The sequence below is a fragment of the Euprymna scolopes genome, chromosome 32 (genome assembly GCF_053919585.1).
Source record: "Euprymna scolopes isolate OS-2025 chromosome 32, ASM5391958v1, whole genome shotgun sequence".
Lineage (NCBI taxonomy): Eukaryota > Metazoa > Mollusca > Cephalopoda > Sepiida > Sepiolidae > Euprymna > Euprymna scolopes.
This window is the reverse complement of record NC_136513.1, coordinates 74,753,393-74,771,676: the sequence shown is the minus strand read 5'-3', so window position 1 is coordinate 74,771,676 and position 18,284 is coordinate 74,753,393.

The window sequence follows — 18,284 nt, the reverse complement described above, 5'->3', positions numbered from 1 at the left end:
ATTTCCTTATATATTTAGACTGTACCTACAAAATAATTATTTCATGATATTTTAAATTATTTTCTAATATTTTAAGACTGTTATCACCAAAAAAATATTTCCTGATATTTTAAATTATTTCCTGATATTTTTAGATTGTTACCACAAAATATATTTCGTGATATTTAAAATTATTTCCTAATATTAAAAACTCTTACCACAAAAAGATTGCTTCTTGATATTTTAAATTATTTCCTGATATTTTAAGACTTTTACCACAAAAAAATTTCTTGATATGATAAATTATTTCCTCATCTCCTAAGACTGGTACCACATAAAAATAATTTCCTGATATTTTAATTTCTTTCGCTGATATTTTAAGACTGTTTCCACAAACAAATTGTGTTCTGATATTTAAAATTAGTTCTTGATATGGTAAGACTGTTATCACAACAAATTATTTCCTGATATTTTAAATTATTTTTTTACCACAAAAAAAATTCCTTATATTTTAAATTATTTCCTGATATTTTCAGACTCTTACCACCACCAAAAATAATTCCCCGTGTATTTTAAATTATTTTCTGATATTTAAAGATAGTTTACACAACAAAAACTTTCCAGATGTTTTAAATTTTTTCCTGATATTTATCGACGTTTACCACAAAAATAATTTCCTAATATTTTAAATTATTTTTTATATTTGAAGACTTTTACCACAAAAATAATTATTTCTTGATATTTTTAATTATTTCCTGATATTTTAAGACTGTTTACACAAAAAAATTATTTCTTGATATTTTACATTCTGTCATGATATTTTAAGATTGTTACTACAAAAAATAATTTCCTGATATTTTATATTGACTCCTGATATTTTAAGATTGTTACCACAAAAAAATATTTTCTGATATTTTAAGACTTCTTCCACAAAAACTTAATTCTTGATATTTTAAATTATTTCCTGATATTTTAAGGCCGTTACCACAAAAAAAATATTTCCTGATATTTTAAATAATATTTTCATATATATATATATATATATATATATATATATATATATATATATATATATGTATATATATATATATGTATATATATATATATATACAAAAGTGAAAGTGCCTGTGTTTGTCTGTGTGTCTGTGTACATTTCTCTACGCAATAACTCTGTCAATTTTAAGCCTACGGATTCGAAGTTTTATATACAGGGCACTGAGATTTGGGAAAATCGATGTGATTGCTTTTCAGACAGAAATTTGGCGATTAAGGGGTCAAAGTTCAACGATTTGACCTTTGACCAAACTCCTCCTACAATTTTTGGTCTAAACACGTGAAATTTTAGATATAGATTCCATGGATATGAATATACCTTAATAACTTTATTTGAGCCCTAAACAATAAATTTTAAGGAGTCATAATAGGGGTCAAAGTTTAAAAAATTGACCGTTTTTTTTTTTGTTTGTTTGCTTAGCATACACCTCAATTCACTCGGGCAACGCAGGGCACTCATACTAGTATATATATATATATATATATATATATATATATATATGTGTGTATATATATATACATATATATATATATACATATATATATATGTATATATATATAAAACTTAACTTCCTTCAGCTATAATTGAAACCGAAACCAAAACTTATGAAGAATTCTTGATAAAATTATTTATATAAAATAGATTACTAAGGTGCCATCATCTAAAATCGAAACCGAAACCAAGACTTATGAAGAATTCTTGAGAAAATTATTTTTTTAAATAGATTATAGAATGTCATAAGCTATATTCGAAACCGAAACAAAAACTTATGAGGAATCTATCTTCTATCTATATCTATCTATCTATCTATATATCTATAAAAACAGAGATGTGTGTGCCACAGACGATTTCTGATTGGTTAATCCAATAATCACATCTCCTAAAAAACAATCGTTTCTACGCTCTTACCTTTACCATAAAATATTATGGCTTTATTTATTGTCCATCTTGGAAGGGTTTAATTTTTTAATAACTTGTTATTTACAAATTAAAAAAATACGAAACTATTATGCGAAACTAAACTACACGAAATACGCGCACACACGCACACACACACGTTCACTACCGTCACGTTGTTATGGCAACCAAACCCGCTGACTTCTTTTTCTCATTTCACTCGTGGTCTTAAATTAGATTCGAATAAGTTGCCAAAAAACAAAGATATAACAAATAAATGTTATCAAAGGCAAATCTTTCGTGTTTTTATTCAATTTAACATGTTTATTCAGCTCGAAAAGCATACAGTGTTTACCGATGTATTGGAAAATTCAAGATGGCGGCCGATTCTCTCTTTAACACGGTAAGTTTGGAAAAAGGTGTAATAAATAAAAAACCGGTTAAAATACTGTTAAAAACTCGCTCAATATATGTTACCGTGACATAGGTTGACATATATTCGGCGGGTTTTTAATAGTATTTTGTATAGTTTTTTATTTATAACACCTTTTCCCAAACTTACGGTGTTAAAGAATGTGTGAGACGCCATCTTGAATTTTCCAACACATCGGTAAACACTGTATTCTTTTCGAGCTGAATAAACATGTTAAATTGAATAAAAACACGAAAAATATATCCAGTTTTTATCGGTTTTTTACCTTCTCTGCAGAAGTACAAAAAACAAAACAAACAAAAAAAAAACGGAAGGTACTTTTACAGAATGTTAAACTAACCCTAACCGATGTTTTATGTTTAGTTTAGGAAAAGTCAGAAGAAATAAAAGTCATTATTGCATGAAATATACGTATTTAGTTGAAGTATTGTTTATGTCAATTCTTTCGAAGAAATTTAGCAAGATTACCTGTAAACCAGGAAATCGGTAAAATGTCATCATGGATGAATACTTGTCTATTATAATTTCTACCCTTGACAAAAACTTAGCCATAACAAAAGAGATTTATTGTTCAGATTGTTTTTGAGATTGATTTCTAAAAAGATATTTTATAAATAAAATCGACTTTAAAATTAAAGACTTAAATTACAATAATTGAATTTAAACATTCTTATTTCAATATTTGGCACATAACACCTGCAAAAATGATCACAATGTCAGGATTTCATTTTATTTCAGAATCGATGGCAAATACTAATATTTAACATTAGTTTATCATTTAAGCCGATAAAAAGCCCTTTTTTTCCGAGTCATAAAAGGATTTGGAGTTTCCTAATCAACCTTTCGGGTGCAGTTGCACGCTCTCAAAATAATTAAAGTGTTGGCTTTAAAAAAATTGGTTCATTAAAACTAAACAGGTTTAGTTTTAATAAAAAAAAAAAATTAAAAAAAAATCGCTTTGGTAATTAGATATGTCGTATGGTTATCCCTAATCGCTGAATAAAACCGCTAACGAGTTGAATGATTACGACATAAAATTAAACTCGGGTTCCTGAAACGGAAACTTCGTTTGTTTTTGTTTTTTTCTTATCAATATATTTACATTGTTATTTTGTTTTCATTTTCAATCATTCGAACAGTTTTCTTTTTCAAGTAATCCAAGTTACAAAATTCCCACTGTTTACTATGCTAAAATCACAATGACTAATGTATACCTATTAACCCTTATCCTTGAGTGGCCTCTGGGCCTTGATAAGTGGTGACACCCATGTAAAAAAAAAAAAAAAATCACTCGAACAGTTTTCTTTTTATAATGTACAGTTTTAAAAGTTTAAAAACTATATAGTTTTTACTTCAGGAAAATTAATGGGTCAGTTTTTACGATGTGCCCTGTTAAAATACTGTTAAAAACTCGCTCAATATATGTTACCGTGACATAGGTTGACATATATTCGGCGGGTTTTTAATAGTATTTTGTATAGTTTTTTTATTTATAACACCTTTTCCCAAACTTACGGTGTTAAAGAGGGTGTGAGACGCCATCTTGAATTTTCCAACACATCGGTAAACACTGTATGTTTTTCGAGCTGAATAAATATATTACATTGAATAAAAACACAAAAAAGATATCCAGTTAGGTAGAAAAGTAACTTATCTTGCCTTTGATAACATTTATTTATATATTTGTTTTTGACTATTTTTTCGAATCTATGTGTACAGTAATCTTGCCAGGATGCGGAGGAAAATGAATGAAGGGGGAGGGGAATAAAATAAAAACATTTTGGAAACAGAGTAAGTTTGAAAGAATTGCTTTGCACAGAAAGAAATTAATGAAAAAATAAAATTAAATTTCTTTTCTTTCTTGATTTTTTTTTTAGTTTTTTATGAAAAAGGAAGTCAAAATTAAGACTATAAAAAACAATTTTTATTAAGAGCGAACCTCAGTCGTCAGGTCTGTAAAAAAAGACGTGGAATAATAAATGTTTTCTAATACAAATTGTTTTTACTTATGTGTTCATTTGTCTCTTTGAAGTTCGTTTGTTTAATATATCGGTTTGCAATATAATTTTGTCATTCTGTCAGACTCAAATTTTAAATCTATATATCTATAAAAGTTAAAGTGTGTGTGTGTGTGTGTGTGTGTGTGTGTGTGTGTGTGTGTGTGTGTGTCTGTGTACATTTCCCTACGAAATAACTCTGTCAATTTTTAGTCTACAGACTCGAAATTTGATATACAGGGTACTGAGATTTGGAAAAATCTATGTGATCGGTTTTTAGCCAGAAATTTGGCGATTAAGGGGTCAAAGTTCAACGATTTGAGCTTTGAGAACTCTACCAAACTTCTCCGACAATTTTGGGTCTACACACTTTAAATTTTAGATATAGCTTCCGTGGACATGAATCTAACTTAATAACTTGATTTGAGCCCAAAACAATAAATTTTCAGGGGTCATAATAGGGGTCAAAGTTTAAAAAATTACCCCCTTTTTTTTGCTCAGCATACACCTCCAAACGCCCGGGCAACGCCGGGCACCCATGCTAGTTCTTGATAAAATTATTTATAAAAAAAATTAAATGACTTAAGTGTCATGAGCTAGCAGTATCAGAATTTTTGTAGGAATTTTTGACACCCCTAACACGAAACTGCGAATACAATATAAAAATCTCGTAATTTCTCTGTTAAAAGTGGGTTATTTATTTTCTTTATGGATTATACTTCCAAAATAAACTATTACAGTTGTTTTAAAAGTAATAAAAATATTTTTATTTTTTTTTTAAAACAGTAATGAATTTTCCGAACTCAATATTTTTCAATTTTTAAACTCAATATTTTTAAATTTTTAAATTTTAAAAATCTATCAAAATTTTTCTATTGATTCTATTTTTACGATATTTTCAGGGTCAATGTGAAATTTTATGTTCTTTCCAATAAACCGAATATAATATTTTAGACAAACGTTTTTTTTAAATTCACGCCCCCCCATTTTCACGCCCCCCCATTTTCACGCCCCCCCCATTTTGAAATGTCTATTAAAAAGTAAATAATTAATTTATGTTTAATAGGTTTATATATCACAAATTGAAGAGAAAAGGTCAATAAATAATATATTCAAATTTAAAACAAAAAAAAAAATCAGTTTTTTAGAAATTTACCTGTAAAGTCCGAAGTTTAAAACCTTATTTTATAAGAACACATTTTTTCTTTTTGTCTTTTTTTTTTTTTTTTTAATGAAACCTTGGTCCTTGCTCCTTTAATTGAAAAAAAAATTAGGGCTTGAATTACATTTTTCGAGGAGTTATAAGCTTAGAAAGATAGGGGGTCGAATAATTTACGCCTCTCATTTTGAAATGTCTATTAAAAAGTAAATAATTAATTTATGTTTAATAGGTTTATATATCACAAATTGAAGAGAAAAGGTCAATAAATAATATATTCAAATTTAAAACAAAAAAAAAAAATCAGTTTTTTAGAAATTTACCTGTAAAGTCCGAAGTTTAAAACCTTTTTAAAAAAAAAAAAACACATTGTTTTGTTTTGTTTTTTTTTTTAAATAAAACCTTGGTCCTTACTCCTTTAATTGAAAAAAAAAATTAGGGCTTGAATTACATTTTTCGAGGAGTTATAAGCTTGGAAAGATGGGGTGGAATTATTCACTATTTTCACGAAATTTCTGACACTGCTAGTCATGAGCTATAATCGAAACCGAAACCAAAACTTATGAAGAATTCTTGGTAAAATTATTTATTACAAGAAATAGAAGTACATAACAATTAAACGACCCGGATGTAAGCGTGACACAGAAAATAACACAAACGCTATCGTATTAATATGTAGATTCTGTATACTTCATATTCCATAGTTACCTTTACATATACTACCCCAACGGATCACGGGCAATCTAGTATTTTATAAAATTTGTTACATAAAAAACAACGTTGCAATTTTTTAAATAAAAATTCTAATTCCACCGCATTCTTAAACTAAAAAAAATAATAATAAAGTGTAGAAACAGCGAAAATAATTCGTTTCTACTTATATAATGCTTAATTCATTTTTTTTTTTTAAGCAAGTGAATGCTTTGTTTAAGGACGTTTAAATTGCGTGTTTACACAATCTTAACTTCGCTGAATAGAGCTTGTATATAATAAATATCAGTAAAATAGAGTGATTTCCCCTTGTTTTTTGTTTTGTTATTTTTGTTTGTTTATTTTTGTTTGTTTGTTTTTTTTTGTTTGTTTTTTTTTTTTTTTGCTTTTTTTTTTTGCTTTTTTGTTTGTTTGTTTGTTTACTCGCCTCCCCACGACGGTTTTTAATAGCGGGACCAGCTCCCCAAAAGCATACGGTTTTTAATAGCGGGACCAACCAGCAGCAGCTCAGCTGCCTCAGCTCCCCAAAAACTCTGGTTAGTAACAAAGATAAAAATAAAAAATGTATCAGTCATGAAGGATTTCTCATTCGGTAACTGAGAGCAAAAAAAAAGTGCAGGGCAACATCAGAACAGATACTACACTTTGATCTTGGTCCGAAGTTTTGTTTTTGCATCGGTGAATAGAATATTTAATTGCGCATTAGATAGATTAAAGATTAGTCAAAGACAGTTATTTCCCCTGTTTTGGCCGTCTAAGCATAGATGAATGGATAATTATTTGCGTATTTGATGTATCAAACATTAGTAAGATAGAGTTATCTCTCGTTTTTATCCGGATTTAATTTCAAAGCAAATTATCGTGCAAGTGAAATATTAGAAATTAGAAAAATATTTGTTACGCATGTTTTTATACTCTATTTACTTCGTTGGTTAAAGCATTTAATTGTGTATTACTAGGTAGATGCGAAATGAATAGCCGTTACTCAAAATGTATAATCATTTTGATCCCTCCCTTTACTTAAAAATTCACTAAAAATCAGAAAATTAATCAATTTTAATGAAATTTTCAGTATTCATAAAATTATGATTATGGAATATAATATGGAATATAATGAAGACATTATTTTTATTTGAATCTTAGTGGAAATGTATTATTTTGTTTAAATAAAAAACACCCTTACTAAAATTATGGGTTTCCGTAGTATAAAAAACAATGAATTAATTGTTTTGATTTTTTTTATGAAAATAAAGCATCGCAAACTGTAACAATAAAAAAATAATTTTTTAGGAACATCACGAAAAAAAAAAGCCGCTAAAGTCCATATTAACGAAATTAATATAACTCGGAAAAAATAATTTCTGGAACTAACGATATTATCATTGAATTAAGCATTGCTTATTTAATATTTTCAAACTAAAAATATATAATTGCAAAAAATAATCCCTCTTTTTTTTTTAGATTATACTTTTAGCGTAATTTTTATATAAAAGATTCTAATATTTTCCTTGTCTGAATGAATGTGTAAATCTTCAGCGTAATATAATTTTTATAAAATCTTGTTTCAATAAAAAATAATTAAATTAAAAAATGGTAAAAATTATACAAACTTTAACGATAGGAATGTACCTATGCACGGTTGAGGGAAAAAAATAATAAGACCAGTCGGTTTTGCACTCGTTCCCGCTTTCCAACCACCCGACGTCATTTTCAGGTGGTCTTTTGACTTTCTGACATTTTGGACTTTCGTAGAACCCATGTTAGATGAATTTTCATTTGGTTGGAAGGTGCGAAGTCAGAATCTCTTGCTTTTGGGGGTTAATTAAGCTCTTTATTTATAAACAAGTTGTGTTTTGTTTTTTATTCAATCTCTTAGGACTTTGCTTTACAAATTATCTTTGAAATAGACACAGAAAACTAATATTTATCTTTCAAGCGATTTTTAAAATGAATGTATTTAACTTAAAACTTTAGCTGAACTTGTGAGTTTTCGAATGTCGCTGTGCAAACATTTTTCATTATAATTTTTTTTTTCGCATGTAAAAATATTTTTTTCTTTTGGAAATTAATTTAGGTTTTAATCTTTCAAATAAAACCAAAAAGTAATCGAAAACCTACAAAAAAAAACATGATAAATGTTGCCTTTTTTACAAATATTTTAATGGAATGTGTTCTGATGAACTCGTTGCACTTGTGTTCCGTCGACGTACGTATGCTCAACAAACCCGCTTAGCAACAAAATCTCACCCCTTCACTGTTGAGGTCCCTAAATACCAGAAAACTTTCTTCTGTAATACTTTCTTCTCTCGAACAGCTAGACTTTGGAATTCTCTTCCTGCTGCCTACTTCCCTGACTGTACTGATATGCAGAAGTTTAAATGTAACGTAAACAAATATCTTGTAAATCTTTCCTAGCCTTGGTCTCAAATAGTAGCCCCTTATGTCCAAGTGGCGATATGTCGTGTTAGGGATGAACGTGAGTAAAAAAAAAAAAAATAAATAAATAAAATAAAATAAAAAATAAGCCGACTTGGAAATTATGTCCCCCTGTCAGTTTTTGACGTTCTTCGACCATTTTTGCTCGTACGTGTGCATTACATATATCAAAATTGATTTATTTCGCCTGTTCTCGTGCTGCCTAAGCTTTGCTGCGTATCGGAATTTAATAGCAGTTACTTACAACGTGAAAATAATCGAGAAGAGAATGTACATCGAAATTAAATGAACAACTTAACGTCTGTAACGATCGTCATGCACTACAAAAACAAATATCAATTAAACAAGCCATTTAATGTGTGCTAGAGACACCACAAGCCTGGGAAGAGAACGCTAGATAAAAATTAGGGTATTCAAAGCAATTTCACGCTCGTTTACATACTTCTCACGACTACAGACATCGGTTCGAATAAGCAGCAGCCAGCAAAATTCAAAACATGAATTCAAACATAAGCGATACTAAAAAAAAATCGCCATTCTCCACATTAACCACCATATGTAATACTGCCCGTAAAATGAAAACAAAGAAAATAGCACAAAAACTTTATGACGTACTTACCTGTTAGGTTAAAAAAAACTGTCCACCAAAATTGACACAAATTCATCTAATATTTTTTATTATAAAAAATGAAATTATATTTTGATAATGGAAGCTGTGATCGGTTATTTTCAACCTTGTCAAGGGACATGACTCGAACTTTAATTTAAGCAAGAGAATGCGCATAGGCGTTGCAACGCCTATGCGCATGCTTGTTCGCATCAGCGCCTTGGATCGGATAAAACTTGAAAAACGGCAAACCAAAAGAGGCGCTGTGAATGACACAACCTTTTTTAGTGGCCATCTTTTCTCGGGAAATAGACGACTTATATCATCAGTTATGAGGGTTGTTACACCAATTGCTTTGAAAAACAGGTAAGGTAAGACAAAAACTCGAGTCGGTGTCGACATTATTTCCAAATTTTATTCTTATTTTACTCGATTAAATAATTTGTTCCAAAACGTATTAATTTATTAAAACAAATACAATTTTGTAATTATTGACGTTAAAACTAGGTAAAAACAAGGGGAATAATCGTATTTGGTTACTTTTTATTTAATCAAAAACACTATTAAATGCTATACCCATGGAGTTGAAACTGTGCGAAAACAAGAAGAATTTTACTGATGGTTAATCTATCAAATGCACAATAAAATGTTTTATTCGTCGATGCGAACACAAGTTGACTTTACTAGTATTCAAGATATGCACTGCATAATTTACAGTGAAACTTAAAGTGGCTTAAAACGGTGGCAATAAATCTAAGTAATTAATCTATAATATAAATCTCACATGTCTGTTTAAAAGTATGTATGTACGTATGTATGTATGTATGTATGTATGTATGTATGTATGTATGTATGCCTAAAACTTTCGACAGAGGTGACGGATTTTTACGAGATTTTGTATCATTTTGAAGCTCAACGTCTCAGACGGCAAATATCGAAAAATTGGCTAAAAACATTAATTGCTTCACCCTCAACTCGCTAGTTTTTTTGTTTTTTTTTTACAAAGAGAGGCTGATGTTTTGCGAGCGATTTTTGCAAGCCATCTTATCGGTTAGATTGACTTTGCCTAATTTTAACGTCCCGAACTTCCGGTCGCGTCATGGAATAGAGGTAAGACGTCAGATTTTCTTTCACTTTCTTTTCCGCCTTCGCGTCATGGGTTCGAGTCTGCTTGCCTAACACTTTTTTTGATTTGTTTTGTTTTGCTCAACAGACACCTACAAACATCCTGGCAACGCCGGGCACCCAGGCTAATATTTAATATAATAAACACACAATTAAATTCAGCCAAGTTTAGCGTATGTAAAAACAGCTGGATAGGTCTCTATTACTAATGTTTAAATGAAGAGGAAATGAATTATTTTTTATTAAGAGAATTCTCAGACGGCCTGAAAAGAAAAGAGAATACTTATATTTGTATTCCAATTGAATGCACTATACAACGAAGTTTAGCTGGCATAATAAGTAGTGAATAGTTCTCACTTTTTCGTCTTTTTGATTAGGAACAAAGCGTAGTATCTGCTCCACTTAGTCTATTCTATCTAAGGTCAGTGATGTAGAAGTACTTCTATACTGAGGTCATTTTAATTTTTATTCCAATTCAGAATATCTCTTCTGGGGAGGGTTTTTTTTTCACAGTAAAAATCACCTTTGCCTTCGAAAAACTCTAAAAAGAAAAAAAGAAAAATTGCACAAAAACTTTATTGCATAACTACCTGGTAGGGCAAAGAATTCCTACACCAAAACTGTTACATGATAAGGGCTGTCCCCTTTTCATGTAAGTATAAAAATAGAGAGATCTACTTAAAATGAAAATAAAATGAGAGAAAGCAGAAATCGAACCTTGGATATAAGTTTTAAAGAACAATAGGTTTAAATTGAATGTCCGGTAAATTGTTAATTCTGATGAAATAAATAATAAATAAACTATTCACTTGTTAGAAAGAATGTGGATAATAAAATATGGGTTGAATAAATTAGATATGTAGGTTGAATTCCTTTGTGAAAACAACAAAGAAAAAAGGTTATTGGAAAATCAGAATGTCGGAAACGTGCAAGTCGCGCATGTTGGTGGCACGTGAGTTTGGTCACGTGGCCGGACATGCATGGATTTCTCAATATAGGAAGTGAGAGTTAGTTAGTTAAGGGAGAGTAAGTTAGTGAGAAACTCGGAGGGAGATTGAGAACGACAGACGATAGTCTGGAGTTTGGAATTCGAACGTCTAGGAAGCGAGACGGTCACTTTGAAACTTAATATGTGAAGCTTTGAATTCTTGAACGCAAAGCCACCAACCGGTTCAAGTGGAAGAATAAATGTTCAACATGTTTTTATAACTGCGGTCTCCTGTGTCCATCATTACATGAAAAAGGTATTGTCTATTTATGTGTACAAACTATTTGAAATTCATCATCTAAAAAATATATGCGTTAGAAAGTAAATGTGACTATTGATGTTATACAAACACTCCCGTTTATACGAACTGTCAAAGCATAAATGCAAACCTGTCAATCCATCGGCATAAATGCAAACCTCTCAATTATCGGTCTGTCTATCTAGATATGAAAACACTTTCTCAAAATGTATTTATATGCAATCTCTCTCAATTATAAACTCTCTCTCTCTCTCTATTTATATATATTTCACTAATGTGTTAATGTCTTACAATATGAACACTTACAACAGGAACTCTCCTAAGACTCTTACACTTCTCACAAAGAACAAAAGAAAATAAAAAAGAAACTGGCGTTACCACGAAAAAAAAACACAACGTTTACTAGACGATCACAGAATGCGAAAAAGAAAAAGAAATTCAAAACGAAATAAAACAATAATTAAAAAAAAAAAGAAGCATTGAAAAAATAGAAAAAAAATGAACACACAAAAGAACAAAAGATACAAGAAATATTAAAAAAAAGAAAAGGTCGATATGCCGCAAAAGAAATCCGTAGTAATGAATGGAAATAATAAATAGTAGTAAAAATAAGTCACAGTGCATAATTCATTGAAATGAATTCTTTTGTTTAAAGAAAAAAGAAAAGTATATATATATATATATATATATATATATATGTAGCACAACAAAATAAATGTGTGTAAGAAATGTTTGTAAATGCGGGCCAAAGCAGTTTGTTTAAAGTTCAACTGTCAATCATTGTAATATTTGTGTCAAAGGCGGATGTACTTTTAAAAACTTGTGTTATAAAAAAAAGAATAAAATACGCTATTGTCAAAAAGAAAGCTGCGAAATGTGAAACGATTGAACTTTGCAGCTTTTTAATGTGCGTTTTAATTGTTTGTCTTTGAAAAAAAAGGGACAGTTTATTTGTGTTAACGGACTTTTAAATGTATAATGTAACGTATTTTTTTAATGTTTTTATATTGCAAAATGTCTTAAATGTATGTAAATGTAATTTTTTGCGACAGCAATTCAAAGCGATTATTAGATATATACATTAGAATTAAAATGATCTAGTATAAAATAAGATTAAGACGAATGGTTGGCTTACAGATTCAGTTAGAATTTTAAGAGTGGGACAAAATAAATTACGTAAACGGGTATTTAGAGAGTTATTAGATGTGATAAGCCGTAAGAAAGATGTTTTTTAGCATTTGGTTTTTGTTGGGTTTTTTTTAGAGATCCTATAATTTTTCTCCAAGAAAAGTGACTTGGTAGGGATTGATAAGCACAAGATGTGCCCCTATTCGAAAAATTTGGAAACCTGGTTAATTAAGTGCTTAAAATAAGCTGGTTGCACGTAAAGACTCCAAGCAAGTGGTAAGACTTGGCTTAATTAATAAACAGGCGTTGGAAAGAATACGAAAATTCTTAAGGGGACCAGTAAACCGATGATAGGTAGTCCCGAGGCAATCACATATAGCTTAATGAAGTAAGAGACAGGCAAAAATATGCCGTAGGTTACGTAAGAAAGATATAACCTTGTATTTTTTTAGAGACGCATGAATGTGGGATATATCTGCTGGATCTTGGAAGCTCTGGTGAGAGAAAAGAAAAATCACAAAAAATCGGGCATTAGATAGAATTTAGTGCGCAATTAAGGTGTTGGGCACAAAAAGGTGTTAGTTAGTTAGGGGTGATATTTCTAAATCCTCGTCGAAGTTTCAACAATCCAAGCAAGGAAATCCGACTGAATCCGTATGAGAGAAAAAAGGTATATCTTAAACTTCTGAAGCCAACCACAAAGATTTAAGTATATGAGCTTTGGTATGTCCCGTATAAGATGGTTATAGAATTAAAAAAAAACAAAGCCATACTTGATAAGACTAACCATGCGGAAAGAGTTGATCATGACACTTTTGGGACGAAGGAAGTCGTCCATTTCGAGGGAGGGTGAAACCTCTAGTCTGCGGCATATGAGACGGTCACTTTGAAACTTAATATGTGAAGCTTTGAATTCTTGAACGCAAAGCCACCAACCGGTTCAAGTGGAAGAATAAATGTTCAACATGTTTTTCTAACTGCGGTCTCCTGTGTCCATCATTACATGAAAAAGGTATTGTCTATTTATGTGTACAAACTATTTGAAATTCATCATGTAAAAAATATATTTGTTAGAAAGTAAATGTGTCTATTAATGTTATACAAACACTAACTGTCAAAGCATAAATGCCAACCTGTCAACCCATCGGCATAAATGCAAACCTCTCAATTATCGGTCTGTCTATCTAGATAGTGAATCACTTCTCAAAGTTTACTGATATGTACACTCACTCACTCTCTCTCTCTCACTCTCTCTCTCTCTCTCTCTCTCTCTCTCTCTCTTTATATCTACGTGTTAATGTCCACATCTCTTCTCTAACAATGTTAATGTGTTAATGTTTCCATCCCATGTCTTACAATATGAACACTTACAACATGAATCTCTCCTAAGACTGTCTATCACTCTAAGACAATTATTCTTACTTAAAATATGAACAACAAAAGAACATTCATCATCTTAAGTATAATAAGCGACTCGTTTAAATATAACAAAACGTACGCAAATTCATCCAGTATTTTTGTTTTTAAAAATAAAATCAACCTCGGGCAAATTTAGAAAGGCATTCTTAAGATGGGAGAGATGTGATTTTAATCATTCTCTTTTTTTAAATTAAAGTTCAAGTCATGTCTCTTGTCTATTGACCTTGACAAGGCTGAAAATAACCGATGAAAACTTCCATTAATAAAATTTGACTTCATTTTTCATAATCAAAAATATTGGATGAATTTGTGTAAGTGTTTGGTGCATGGGTTTTTTTTACCTAATAGGTGAGTACGTAATAAGATTTTTTAATGCTATTTTCTTTCATTTCTTTTTACGGGCAGTATTACATATATCGGTTAATCTGGAAAATGGCTTTTTTTTAAATATCGCTTATGTTTTAATTCGTGTTTTGAAATATGGCTTGATTTATAAATGTATACCGTTATAAGTATTTTATAAAATTAATATTTAAATTTATATGCTTTTTAAACAGTTCAAATATTTCAGTGAATAGAACTTCCGACTCAAGGTTTCTGTTTCAATTTCCGGTCATGGCATCCGCTTTATTTTCCGAGTATGTATTATTTAATGCTTCCCCCCCCCCAACAAAAGGAGGGTGAACCTAAAAATTAACCCTTGTCCGTTCGACTTTTCTTAATAATTACGCTTTGGCATTTTTTGAAATTTTGCACAAACATTAAACATTATATGATTAAAAATGTAACAGAACGGATTTTCCGGGAAAACTCCGGTTGCCCTCCCCCCTCGGAAGTGCCTTTCGGATTAAAATGGTTAAAATTGACGCTTTTGTGCTTATTAAAAAAAAAATTGATGCCTTGGATTTTTATAAAACTTTCTGAAAAGTTGTGACTAACTGATTTCTATATGATTTTGTTTGTGTATACTTTGCGATAACTCCTGAGAGTGCCTCAAAGGCTTTTTTAGGGCTAATAAAACACTTCATTTTGGGGACTATTTTACCATATTTGTCTGAAAATTTCTGTGTATGTCTATTTAGCAGTTTTGTATGGCGCTGAACTCAAATTTAAATATGTTAAGGGCTTGGGGACTTTTGGGGATAAGTGGGAATGGGGGGCAATAATGGAGTTATTTATTTATTTATTTATTTTATTTTATTTTATTTTTTTATTTTTTTTTGCATGGTGCAGAACTCAAATTTACATATCTTAAGGCCTGAAACTGCACCATTTGTTAATTTTCACCAGGATCTGACGTCCCCAGATGACTTTTGGAGCTAAAGGAGGAGGTACGGAGGGGCAAATGCTGAACTTTTTTTTTATACCTCGGTCCCTGTGCACTCACCGGGGACCATGCATGCTTCACTTGTTTTTATGCAATACTCTCCATTTCTAAAAGTATGTGCTTAGATTTCGAAATTTATTATGTTTAAAGATTGCGACTGTCGGCTAAACAGATGACCAATATGTCTTTTCATATAAGACTAGCAGAGATACCTGGCGTTGCACGGGGTCACAAAAAAAAACAAATAAAAGAAATGAAGTTGCGTTTGAACACACCTTCTCTACTCTGGATATTAAACATTTTCTATTACTATATGAAATTTCCTATACCGGGCAACGCCGATTAGATTTTCTTGTACAAATTAGTATAAGAAAACATACTGAGGTTGGTTTTCCCGGGCAACATGGTCCTTTAAACATACCTGCTCTATCCAGGGTGTTAAGCACTTTTGGATTACTACCGTCTCTATTCAGGATATTGAACACTTTGAATTATGGTTTCCATGCAACAACAGAACATTGTATTTAAACACACCTACCTTCTCTGGTATATTGAGCACCTTGAAAAATCAAAAGGCTTTCAGAGTATTACAAAAACTAAGTTCCTCTATCAAAAATTTGGATTATGACTTCCGGCAAGTGCTTATTAAACTCAACTGCTAAGACTATTATTCCAAGTAAAACTTTAAATGCACCTGCTCTATAAAAATAATGAAACCTCCCGGGCATTACTAAAACGCAGATCCCTCCTCTAGAAAAGAATAATTTTTTGTTTCTCACTTTTGTGTTACTATCCGCTCTAGCCAGTATATTGAGCAATTTTTAATAAGTCTCTGGGGGAACACTAATAAAAAAGGACGAGAAAGTTGTTTATCCTGGACGACATTGTACTTCATTCATTGATATCGTATGAACCAGATGATTCTATTGTAAGCATTGGTTTCTCCAATATTTTTTATCCCTAATTCTTTCTAGAAAAACATTGTGTACTAACAGAAGGGGCTACGTAAAGGTCGCCAACATCCTAAGTAAAAGCGGTTTTGTGGAACGAACTAGATTCGAACTTGTTTATTACAGTAAACGACCTAATAATGAATGCTTTCTGAATTTGCATCGATTTTTTTTTTAAATGGCATAGATATCATTAAACTTCCCTTCTTTTAAATGAATCAATGTGCTTACGCTAGCAGACATATGGCGATAACGATATAATTAAATTTATCCCCCAGAACATTCTGCAGGGTTCCTACTTCAAGGAATGAATCATTTTCTTTCTAAATTTTAGATATTATTCGTCCGAGAGAATAGCATTCAAGAAAATATAAATTTTATGGGATTTTGGTTTTTTTTTTTACTTTTAGCGAGACATACAAACATACACACATACTTTTTCCCTTTATCTAAGACTGTATATAATTGATTGCAAGTTTGCTTAGATTAGCCTTGATGATCCATTAATAAACTATTTCTTTAATACTATATTGACATTTTTTTTCTTTATTTGTACTTTTTTTTTAATTAAGAAAACTTAATCTTGAAATATTTTTCCTTCGAAATTTCTATTTTGGAATCATTTGGACATTTTTTTCTTTTCCGAATTAATTTAAATTTATTTTGCTACAAATTCACAGTTCAATCCCCCCCCCCTAAAAAAAATACAGAAAAATATTTATGATGTATGTATTCATAACGGAATAAAGTTGTTATAGTCCAAAATCCCATAAATTAATCAAGTAATTTATTTTATAAGGAAAATCATTTTTAAATGATTTAAAGCGAATTATGTGAAATTGTTAGCATTACAAGGCTGATCTCGCAAGTTTGAATCTATGGAGTTTATCTGCCTTTGTTTTTTTTTATGGTGGCGACGCATATTTTTTCTCATAATTTTTATTTTTTTGGTTAAAAATAAAACTACTGCATCAATTTATGTGATTTTTGGAATGTGATGTTTCTGTATTTTCTGTATCATTTATTTATTTATTTTGGTTGAACTGTGAAGTTGCATCTTAATTTCTTTTTATTTCTAGATCATTTAAATAGAGTGTCAAGTTATTTTTAAAAATGCACATTTTAACCACCTACGTATTCATTTATTTGATGCTTGTATAGATTGATATGTTTTAAACAAACGCATTTCAGGTGAAAACATTATTACGTGTCATGTCGAAAAAACTTACGAATGGACCAGAAGATGTGTCAGATGCATTTTTACAAAAAAAAAACTATCTACAATTACGTTTTTTAAAACTGTGTTTAAAATGGTAGACCGTTAATTTAAGTTAATTTAAGTCAAGGGAGATAAGTCAGTTTGTAATATTGAATTTGAATCTTCCACATGAAAACATACGTTAAAACTCAATAATTCAATAAATTTTATTTTACTTGTAATTATTTTTCTACGGTATAATTTTTCGTAATTTTGGGAAATTATACTAATTACGACATAACAAGTAAGTACGTAATATTGTTTTTAAATGAAATTCGTTGGTTTAAAAGATTATCAATCCATACAAGGACCATGAGTTTATTTATTTATTTTGATTTTGGCTTTCTACTAACATATTAAATTTTTAAAAATGCTAAGATCATGAAAAAGAAAATGAAAACTGCTACGGCAATTTGGTTGTGAAAATATCATAAAGTTTATGAGATATTAGTTAAAAAAAAAAAAAAAGATCTTTCATATTAGAAGTCAACTAGGGTTATTCACTTTGCGCCAGCGTCTTTCTATACAAAAGCGCCTTATTTTGTAATAATTTAGTA